The sequence below is a fragment of the Buteo buteo genome, chromosome 15 (genome assembly GCF_964188355.1).
Source record: "Buteo buteo chromosome 15, bButBut1.hap1.1, whole genome shotgun sequence".
In the NCBI taxonomy this organism is placed as follows: domain Eukaryota; kingdom Metazoa; phylum Chordata; class Aves; order Accipitriformes; family Accipitridae; genus Buteo; species Buteo buteo.
The window spans coordinates 1,299,337-1,311,136 of record NC_134185.1 but is presented as its reverse complement, the minus strand read 5'-3'; the positions used below and the strand labels follow the sequence as shown (position 1 = coordinate 1,311,136).

Sequence of the window (11,800 nt, the reverse complement as noted above, 5' to 3'; positions counted from 1 at the left end):
CAGGCTGAACAACCCCAACTCTCTCAGCCTGTCTTCACAGGAGAGGGGCTCCAGCCCCCTGATCGTCTTCGTGTCCCTCCTTTGGACCCGCCCCAACAGGTCCATGTCCTCCTTCTGCTGAGGACCCCAGATCTGGACGCAGAACTTCAGGTGGGGTCTCACCAGAGCGGAGCAGAGGGGCAGAATCCCCTCCCTCGACCTGCTGGTCACGCTTCCTTTGATGCAGCCCAGGATGTGGTTGGCTTTCTGGGCTGTGAGCGCACATTGCCAAGTCATGTCCAAATTTTCATCCACCGGTACCCCCGAATCCTTCTTCTGGTGCTTTTGCACACAAACTTGTCTGTATGTAATTCAGCCCATACCAATCTTAGTATTTCTGTTACGACTCTCTAGTCTTGGACCAATCATGAAGATAAAGAAAGTTAAGATTTCTTTCACTGCACATACATAGCCAAGCAATTTTAATTGCAGAATAAGTTGAATTTATTAACTTGCCTGTCTCTTACCACCAGCTTAGCCTCAGTCAGCTGGAAGGGACTTTGGGATAGCATTTACAGTTAATAGAAAGAATCTAGTAAATAGAGATCTGAAAAATCTCAAAAATTATAGTAAATGTACTTTTCATTAGGTAAATGAGAGTCTTTCTGACGTTTTCTTTCTACTAGGATTTAGGCTAGTGGAATTCTATGTCACTGTAATCAATACCACCCAAGTCCTTTTTTTATTAAGTGCTATTGCTTTTGATAAGAAATGTGCAGTGTCTCAAGTCCTCAAATCAGGCGAAAAACAATGTACTGAACTTTATTATAACAAAACGTAAACAAAAGGAGAAGAAAAGACTGTACTCTGTCTTGAGGATTTTTAAATTTAATGTTTTAATTCCAACCTTAGTACTGAAACTTCTTTTTTTTTTTTTTTTTTTTTTTTTAATGGGGATCAAGGCATATCCATCACTGAAAGCTTTTAAGGACAGAATAGACAAACTTCACTGTGTGACAAAACTGATCCTGCACTGCAGGAGAGAGAAAGACTAAATAACCTTCTGAGATCCTTTCCATGGCTGTTTCCTATTGTTTTGTCAGCATCGTGTATAAGTCACAATCATAGGATGCTGAAATTCCCATAACGTCAGGAGGTTAGCATATATATATCTATAGTAGTGTGTGTGTATGTATATATATGTATATACAGTCTGTTAGTGAAAAAGCTCTCAAGTTGGTGTTTTAAAAGAGATAAAAGCAAAAGCAAAAGCTCTTGTTCGTGTTATTTTTCAATAAATATAAGTCTCAACAAAAATGAATCTGGATTGTTCTATTAAAATAAGACAGTCTATTTTGTATCTGGTGGAATTTTAATATGAATTTATAAAACTTGCAGGTTTGAGAACATAGAGTTTATTTGATTTTAGACATAGTTATGAAGTCTAATGATAAAAGTAGTTATGCCATATCTGTACAGAGCCACTTTATCTGGTAGAGCAGATTAGGACCAATTCAACATGTACTTGCAAGGTCAGGTCATGAATGCTCACTGCCTGTATTGGAAAAATCGTATACTGTGCTTTTGTGCCAGTATTTCATGTGTATTTTATGTGATCTTTTGAGTTGTCTTGTGTCTAACCTTCTCTTTATTTTCCACTAATCTGCCATATCCAGCATTTTCCTGTCTGCTTTTTGCTTCAGAGCTCAGCTGCTGCCCCAGGAGGCAGCTGCACTGGAAGCCGACTCTGCCAGACGTAGCCACTGCTTCTATCTAACTTCCCACCTGGGCTGGAGCGCGACCATGAACACCACGCTGGAAGGACTTCTGCGGGTGATCATGTTTCTGCTTCAAGCGTGTGAGTACTGACGTGTGTCCAGCCACTGAATCACTGCTGAGCTCAGTGGGACACTTACAGTGCGGAAATTGTGCACTCCAGGCGGACTGGCTGGCTGGGACCTGCTAACCTCATCACCACCTCTGTTAGTCCCGTCCTCATTCCACTCAATTTCTGAGTTTCTAAAGAGAAAAATGAATGTTAGCAGAGAGTTGTGCTATAAGGATTGTGAACGGATGCAGAAGTTTCAAATGGGGACAGTGACATTCCCATGTATCGCATGCTAAGGAAGAATGAGTGGCTATTAGCAATTCTTTACTTAAGGCTGTGTTAGGTCTTGGAGAATTGGTTTCATTGCCTGCTGTGCTCTGCTGTGAGCTCAGGAGTGTCTTCCTCCTTGATATTCTGGAATACCTAAGACCGTGGTCAACCCTAGCACAGCAAGGGGGGCAACCGGTCCATTTCAGGCAAGTACATGAAAACAAATATTTGCTCAAGCCAGGAGAAGACTGGATGCATATGTCTAGTAATGTTGCAAAAGGTGGTACTGCAAGGAAAGACAAGCACCCAGGCAAGAAATATTATCATCTGTGGGTCACTGGAAAAGCAAAGTTTTGCTAAGCGTGCATGCCATGAGATGATTAGCAATATGTTTGTGTCTGCTGGATATCCTTCTGCAAGGAGGGGATTATTATTCCTTCCCTGGAGATTAACTGATTCTGCTTGGGGAGAGAAACTTCCAGAGGTGATAGGATAGGTCAAGTGGAAGAGACTGAAGAGTCATAGGAAAGAGCTCGGTGCCTGCATGTGAAGGAAAGACTGTGTTCAGTCTGTGAAGTCAGTCAGTCAGTGGCCGTAATGTGACAGGGACAATTGATATATGGGGTGTATGTGGGCTTTGCACAGACAGGCCATGGCTCCAGAGACGAGATGGAGCCTGGAGTAGGATTCTGAGCTGGACTTCACAGCTATTGCTTCATAACTCTATCTCTAGAGTCAAAATGGGTGTAAGCCCAACCCGTAAGATGTCCCTGTTCGCAGAGCACCCAGGGCCCAGTCGTGTGCCCATACAAAGGAAAACAGAAGCCAAAGCATATACATTCAGATACACATACATAGTCATAGAGTACTGCTCACCTGGGCTAGCTGTAGAGACCCCTGTGGACACTGAGGCTAATTTTCCTTGGTTTCTGCTGTAACAAATAGCCTTACACATTAGGAGATGCTTGTGCGCTATTCAGAAAAGCCATTAACAGATCCAGAAACAAGGTCTTCATCCCCACAAATGATGAAGCCGTCTTCTCATAATTTGGAAGATCTGATAGGGTTTTCTGCAAACCCTTAAAATGCCCTTCCTTTCTTGAGGTCCCTCAGGTGTCCATGGTGGTCCTTCAGAGAAGAGGTGAGGCAAACAGCTGAAGTCAGTAACAGCTTCAAACATTCATTTAATCCTCCCCTGCACTCAGGGCATCAAACCCGAGAGCACTGGATGACTATTCTGAATATGGCTTTAGTGTCTCACAGGGGACGCAGGTAAAAGGCATCAGCAGAAGTATATATTTCCGTTGGACCAGCCCTGTATCTCAGTGTTTGTGCTGTTCCGCGTATGATACTACCAGGGAACTGCTGTGGTTTGTCTGATCGGGTTGTGCCTAGGCAAAGAACTTGTTTAGAAGGAAGGTGTTCTGGATGAGGTATCAGCCTCTGAAAGACACCAGCATGCAGCTATAGCTCACTGTATTTACCAGCTACTCAGAATGTATGGTTACATTTATCAAAAAGCATTTATTAGCACTTTATCAAAATGTATAGCATAGACCTGCCTTGGCAGTGAGGTGTTTCATGTCTCATAAGTTCTAACACGATGTGTTGCCAGCAGATTGTGATTGCAAACACCTCAGTGCTAATAACCTAATAGGAAAAAAATGGGAGGAAAGGTGGTTGCTTTACCCTTTTTCTTAGGGGTTGGGAAAGAAACATTGTTGCAAAGAGTTTGAATAAGCAAGTGTGGTACAGCAAAGACAATAATGTGTAGCAAAAAGCCAAGCAGAAACACTTCCATGGTATTTAAAGGATTAAACAGTTTATTTAAGTGCCTCTGAAGGCATAGCAGACACAGCAGGACTGAAATACTAGACTGACAAACCAGCTTGTTTCAGAACAGTGGGAGAGGTTCAAGGCAGGAGCATGATAAAAAGTGAAGTGTTCATACCCTTAGACAGAGAATGAGAAATAGGATATACACAAATTATTTTCTATTTCATAGCTGTATCAGCCTCCCAAAAATTTGCAGAACAGAATTGATCCCTTTCACAGATGCGCTTCAATTCTAAATCACAAGTGAAACCAAAACTGGAAAAAGAAGTGAATTAAGCGAATATGATCAAAATCTGTAGGGATGTGCTGTTTTTGCCACAGTGCTAAGTTAGCAGTTATCTCATAAGAGGGCAGAAAAGGACAGCTGGAGTGAAAACCTCTTACAAGATTCCAGCTAAATCAGTCCTTTTTAGTTTGGGTGCAGTATTGTTAGGTGGCATTTGAGTGAGTCTACACCTCAGTGATCCATCAACGTGTAAACATTACAGACGATGAATTTAGCTTTGAAAAAGCAAATTAAAACATTATTTTCTCTCATTTATTTGTTTTCTAGTGAGAAAGCTGTAATTTAAAAAGAATTAATTTATGGTCTGTCTGATTGTGTAGCAGGCGCATTGAATTTAAATATCATTAGGTTAGAATTTGCCCTGCTGAACTGGTAAAGACAGTAATTTACAGACAATTAGCTGCTTTCTGATGTCTTTCAGATGCTGATCACTGTGAAACATAACCCCAGTGCCATGTCTGCGCAAGCAGTTCCTGCCATCCTCCCACTGCTGCCTTTTCATCTGCACTTCAGCTTTCATAGGCTCCTTTCAGCAGTAAGTGAAGATTTGACATTGTTGGCAAATTTACAGCTATCTGGTGCCTGAATTTTGTAATTCAGACATTGTTGTCGCTGTGCTGTAATTTGACTAAAGCAAACTGGCAGAAAGCATGTAATCATGTCTCAGACCATCCAGAATTTTGCAGCTATCAAGAGGTTGTCTATTCCCAATACATTGAGCAACTAAACCCTATTAAACTATTGGAAAACAGGCTTGCTTGTTCTGTTCTTGTGGAACCTCATAGTTATGGATTTGTCAGTGTTTGAACTTGATCGACATCTTTCCTTGGCAGGGATCTAAAATCCATTGCTTGTCTGTATCTGGTTTATCATCTGTGCTATCTGAACTGCCAGTGATTGTTTCTACAGAGCATGATATGCCTCAGAGTCCACGTGTCCAGTAATCTGCCTAGCTTCCAAGCAACAGTATTTAACAGCACTGATGAAAAAGAAGTATATTCCACAAAATAGTGATTATAGTATTTAAATTCCTCAGAGTAGTCAAGGAGGAAGTACGCTCCTATGCAAAACATGCAGAAAAATGAAAAAGAGCTACACAGCTTAAAAAAATAAAGGAAATGGTTTATTATCAGCATTAAAACTCAGTAGTATTGTCTTTTCTGAACTAATTATTAGTTTTCAATGATTTCTAAATCCTCCACTATGTTCAGGGGGCATCGTATAAACTAAAGCATTAGTAATAAAGATGTGAAAGGATCTCTGCTTCTGTTTTTTCCTTTTCCTGCCTACCCCATCACCTTCCCTTGGCTGTTCAACAGCACAATGCCTCCTTATCCATTAGGAAAACATGTATTAAATGAATAGGCAAAACTTCAGTTCAGCCTCATCTCTGAAAGCAATGAAGTCTGCTAACATGGGCTCCGTTGGTACTCCCTACACTAACATCTGCCTTGTCACTTGCTATTGTCTAGGTTGAAGCTCTTCCATGGATTCTGAAAGGAGAAATGGTCTGAAATGTTCATTCCCTAGGCTGCTGAAAATTAGGCAGGGGTCCCAGTCCTGAAAACGGGTAGGTGCAGGGAATAAGTCTGGATAGTATCAATAAGTAATTTTCAGAAGATTACTCTCCAATTACATTACTGAGAGTTTACAGAAGCAGATCCTAAGACCTGGCACACAATCAATGGTTGTCAGTGCAAGCGTTGTGATGTACCCCAGTCAATGTGCCTTGCTAATGAAGAGGGCTGCAGTATGTTGAACCAAGGTCCTTTTCGTTTGGAGTTTTAATTGTGAATACAGCTTTAGGATGCAATCATCTCATCTCTGGGAAACAGACTGACCCCATCAATTCTATCACAGAAAACAGCCATCAAATGACAAGAGCTTCTACTCATTGCTGGAGTTGGGACAGCATCAAACCAGTAATTTCATCATTAGCTTGCAACCACTGTACAACCACTGATAAAAAGTCCAGCCATGACATTTGTTTTAAAATAGGCTCACTTTAGAATAGGGGTGGTGTTCTTACTTCCAACGAAAAAAAACAGTTGAATTCTTGTGCCAAAGTTTACAAACAACTTTGTTAGATCGGGACAAACATCTGTCTAGCTCACTGCTCTGTCTCTGACAATGGCTACTAGCAGATACTTTGGGAAAGGCAATAAAACAGGGCAAGCACAGGATGACTTTTCCCGTGGTTATACCCTTATAACTTTCAGCAATCTGAAACTTGGGGACTTTCAGGATGGAGGCCTTCCATGAATTCTTCCATTAATTTTGTTTAATTGCTTTTTGAGCCCATTTATACTTTTGGCATCCACAACATCCTACAGCAATGAGTGCTACAATTTAATTATGTGTCACATGAAAAATACTTCCTTTAATTTGTTCTAAACCAGTTGCCTGGTAATTTCATTTTGTCCCACCTTGTCTTTGTGTAATGGGAAACAGTGAATAGTTATTCCCTATTCACCCTCTCAATGCTTTTCACAGTTTCTACATACTTCTCTCCAATTTCCACATATTTATTTATTTTCCATACTGAAGAATCTTAGTTTATTTAATCTCTCCCCATGTAGAAACATTCCAAATCCCCAATTATACTTATTTTCTGATTTTACTGTGTTCCCCTTGGGGTAGAATCACAGTACTTTATTTCCATTTGATTCTTTACTGTTTTCATAATAGTTCTTGCTATTCTATTTTCTGTTTTGATCACTTCTGAACATTGAAAAGATGTTTTCAGAGAACTTTCCATAAGATCTACTTCCAGGATCACCTTCCTCATGGTCATTTGAAATCTAGTATTATGTTTGTCAACTTATGCTTTGTTTCCCTTCACAATGATAGGTAAGAATTTGCATTCATGAAGGACGAATTTTATTTGCCCCTCTACCATGCAGATATTCTGTATCGTAAGACCATTCTGCAACTTGTACTTGTCAGTTCCAGTGCTGACTGTCGTAATTAATTTTGTACCATTTGGAGATTTTTCTACCTCACTATTTACCTCTTAACCACATAATTTAAGAATATGTTTGATATCATATGTCTAAACACAGATACCTGAGGGACTCTGCTGGTACCTTCCTTCTTTGTGAAAAATCTACCGTTTATTCCTAATCTTTATTGATTGTTCTTTGACCAGTTACTAATCCATGAGAGGACTTTCCTTCTTCCTCCCTTGACATTGAACTCTTTTAAAAGAGCCTTTGTCAAAGAATCTTTTCAAAAGCCTCTTGAAAATCTAAATTCCTTGGGGAGTTTCAATGGTAATTCCTTAATGCTCATGATAATAGAAATAATATATAGTTCTCGGTCTGGGATTAGCATTCAGCCATGCTTATGCTGCTGAAAAGTCCAGACTTGACACCTGTCAGTGTCTAATCTATCTTGAAGAAAAGCTCAGGAAAGTAGCAGGAAGCTGTTTTTTGAGTCTCTCCAGGCAATGTTTTCAGTTGACCACCTTTCTGTGGTTTCAGTGGAGGACTGTGGGCTAAGCAATACTCCAGACTCCATGTTGGTGATTGACATGGGAGGATGAAAGCTGGAAACTATACTTTTTAAAATCAAGATTCAGGTAGCTAGTGTCTAGAGATCCACAGTAACTACCAATTTAGAAGACTTGGATATCACTGTAACCAGAGCTAAAAGTCAGTATGCATTTCACCGCAAATCTTCGCTAATATGTCTTGATCGTGAAGACAGGAGTCGTTACGTAAGATTGAGTAGCTTCATGGAAAGGTACCCTATAAAAGGGCTCAGCAAACTTATGGGAGGATAGGCTGGAATGAAATTTTGATCAATCTCTTCCCATTTTCTTGGATACCAAGACTACAGTTTCTATATTTTATAGTCTTGGCCCCACAAGGTATTGTGTTTCCCCAACAGAAACATTTTTTCTCCTGTAGCCCTCTTTTGGCCTCTTTTATGCTCCTTACCCTTATAGGTTAGACATACTACTGTACATAGGTAACAGTGATCCATTTGGGATCATCGGATAACAGAGAAGCAGAGATGTCACAAAATTTAAACGTATATAGTTTTAACTGCAGGAAATAGAAACTAAGTGTATCTCAGCTTCACTGTGTGAAACCTGACAAGTCAAGGAATACCTAACTTTCACCAAAGAGGCAGAATCAACCTTGCCAAACTTGCTAGTATTTTTCTTTGCAATTTTACCAGCTGATAGCTGTTCTTAATTGGAAATAAGAGAGAATTTAATCTCTGAGCAATAGACAAAATTTACTATGAGCCATCTTTAGAGTTATTGTGGAGACTGAATTTTCTTTGTCTAGGAAAAGATGTCAGAATATTGCATGTTGTGTCTGTCAAATATCGGCTGGTTAAGAGTAGAAGTTTTTAGGCTTGGGTGAAAAATACTAAACTCAGAGAAGGTTTAAATGGGGTATGGGAATTGGAGATTGCTTTATAAGAGATGCATCTTAGAGGAACAAAGCAGTTTTAAATATCTGCAACTGGCATGTTCTTAAAGGTGTAGTCTGCTATAATACCCATAAATAAAAATTGAGGCTTTCAAGGGGCTGAAATTTGTTATGATTTATAGAAGAAAATACATCTGAGTGGAAATATGTAATATAGCTGAACTCTCTCTTAATCTACCAACATAAAAGAAACACAAACAATTCTAGGTATTTATTCTTCATTAACTCTACTGAACCTCTGGAGCCTCATTATGGTTCTGTTTTCCTTCCTGGACTTCAGTTATGCACCTAAACTTGGACATATTTGTTATATACATATGATTCAAAGTCTTGTTATGCAAGATAGAAATTCATTACACGAATAGAGCAGAGTTGTTGACTTCAAGTCAACACTGAATTTTGAGATTAGAATAATAAAATAAAAATTCATGAGGCACATTCATTAGCTTTTCCTACAGATAAGGACTTGCTGACAAAGTAGCATTCTTGTTAAATAAGCTCTCTGACAAATGTAGTCCGTTTCTGTTACCAGAGTAATCCTAATTTATCCAAACATATTTAATGTTCAGATATTTCACAAATATTGGCAACAAATAATTTGTCAGCTAAAGTGCTTTATTTGATGCTGTGTCCAGTATTTTCCTAGTCGCTGTGTTTGGCAACCAGAAAGTTACCATTTGGATTTCTTACCAGCTTGCTATTTGACCAGTATTTGGGGCAATTCCTGATTCTGCTCATTCCTTATTCCCTAAACAGTTCTGAGCAATGTGCACAGAATCTTTTTTTTCATATCAGTGTAGATAAGAGTGTGTAGAGGTTACAGTCACGAGGTGTTGTTTCAGCTGCCTGGTTGGAAGACAGACTTATGAAGAGTATAGTGAAAGGGGAAGACTAAATCTTATGTTTTCAGTAAAACTTTAATTGAATCAGAATTCACATGAAAATTAATTAAACTTTCAGAATTCACAGCCTTTTATCAACCTGTAGTCCTTTGCATATGTGTGAAGAGCAATGCAGACTCATGAAAAACTAAAGAATCCGTGTAACTAAACATTCCATGTACATATGGCTCTTCCTAAGAGTAAAGAAAGAGGGAATTAAGGAAATAAAAGGATAAAGAAACACTAGGAAACAACATAATTTGCTGAAAGCTTCGTGGTTCAGATGCAGATTTCTGAACTTGTATGTGAAATCCCACATTCAGAAAACCAGCTGAGCCTCCTATTAGAAGCAATTGTTGTATCTTGCAGCTACCCCTTGAATTACGTTTGCATAAGGATTATAAAGAAGGGTTATTTCTTTGGGAAAATCTAGACCAAGGTATAATAACTCAGTTTCACTTCTTGACTTTCAGTGTGGTTTCTGAAAGAATTAGCTGGTATGAAAGAACTCAGCCATGATATGTTCTTCCCTTGAGACAACCCCTGTTCATTTACGAAAGGCTTACGTCCCCAGCCGTGCACCTCGGGGTCTTGTTTGCCTCTCATTTAGCACAGGCTGCCAGGGCCAGGCTGCCTTGCACAGCATTTGGAGAGGCAGAAAATAGGTATGTATACTGTATTCAGAAGCAAACCAGAAAAAAAAAAGTGCTTGAGTCATACCAGGGAACAGTTTTGGAGACTTGTAGGTGTTCACATGTATTTTTCCTTCAGAAAAGTATATGAAATTCCCAAAGTTTATACAGAGGAATGTTTTCTGACCCAATTGCATGCCCAAGGATCTCAACAGTTCACTGTCTGCAGTAATTTGAATCTAAAACTGAGTAACTTTTGCCCTTGTTCTGGTAACTGGTGTTTGGAGGATACAAGATGACTTTAGGGATTCCTGCTTTCCTTAATGTCATCCAACATCCATGATTGTGCTGACCTGGACTCTAGAGCTACTCCTTTGACATGCTTATATTTATTTGTGGGACCGATGTCCAGTCCCAAGATTTAAACTGTACTTGATCCTCCTCCTGCCAAAAGTAACTATGCTAGAGCCTAAGACATTAAGGGTCCAAAAGCCTTGATTTTTCCTGGGATTTTCCTCCTGCTGCGAGGAGCAGTGCAGTAAGCTCCCTGCCCTTCAGTCAGGTACAGCTGGTATGGATAGATCAGACCCAGTTAGCACAAGGATGATGTGTGTGAATAAGGCCGACACATATAGGAACACAAGACCATAGAGTGAGTAGGGGTCCTGACAAAAATAGTCAGAATTACTTTATTTAAGATTTCAAGGCATTTATTATTAATATTATCTTATAAGTTGTTATAGGGCTGATGCTCTTTAAGCTATGTCTAAAAGATGTACAAATCCCAGAAAAGGATAATTCCTATCTGTTCTTCTGCAGCCTGCTTTCAGCCAAGTGTGGATAGTGGTATGAGCGACAAGTCATTCTGCTCATGCTCTTTGTGGAAATAAAGCATTTGGAGAAGGAAAGCGGACCAGTTCACTGGACTGTGAAGACAGAGCACAAGAGAGATCTTCACCCTGTAGAGTAGTAATTAGGGCATGCACTAGAGGACAATGACCTGGATTCCGACATGTTTCTGTGATGAATGTTGATATTAGAGCATCCATCTCCATCATAGGTAAAATATGTAAACCACCTGTGGATAAGGATCAGTGCTTAGAGCTCTGTTAACTCTCTTGTTCACCCAAAAGAGCATTTTTGCCTACTTCGTTATGTCCCCTCTTGCATTTGTGCTGTGTGGCCAAGTGACTTTTATATTCTTCTGTGTTCCAGCAAAAACGATGGCAAGTACCATTTTTATACAGTTAGTCCCTTGTTCTGTGCTTAAGGTACAATCCAAAGTTATCTGGGCTTAAATTTCCTCAAGTAGTGGAGAGTGCTGAGGTTGCACATCCACCTCACTAAAGGAGATGTGACATCAAACTGATGTTCATACATAAAATTTAAAGGGCAGCCTTCGTTTGTATTTAAATATAGTCCTCACTGCCGAATTCTTCAAAATGTGGCTTTAAAAACAAACCCTCCACAGGTAAGGCTGAGTTTTCAGTCTCGGGGGATCGGTGAACTCAACTGCAGGTTTAAGAAAGGCACCAAATCTCCAAAAGAGAGACCAGCCCCCCCCCCCCTTTTTTTTAAGTGATTCCTTTCGGCTGACTTTAGAAAACTTCCTTTTAACAGGGGGTGGGGTGGGGGTGTGATTC

The 11,800-nt window shown here is 39.8% G+C and overlaps 1 protein-coding gene across 1 annotated transcript in view; it reads left to right on the top strand.

Annotated features, from left to right (window-relative positions):
* The first annotated feature begins 1,817 nt into the window (after window positions 1–1,817).
* LGSN (lengsin, lens protein with glutamine synthetase domain) overlaps window positions 1,818–11,800 on the top strand; it is a 62,550-nt gene continuing 52,567 nt past the window's right edge. Inside the window, exons 1-2 of the transcript XR_012652983.1 lie at window positions 1,818–1,837; window positions 4,621–4,734. The gene's annotated coding sequence lies outside the window, so the exon portion shown is untranslated. The remainder of the gene's footprint in view (window positions 1,838–4,620; window positions 4,735–11,800) is intronic.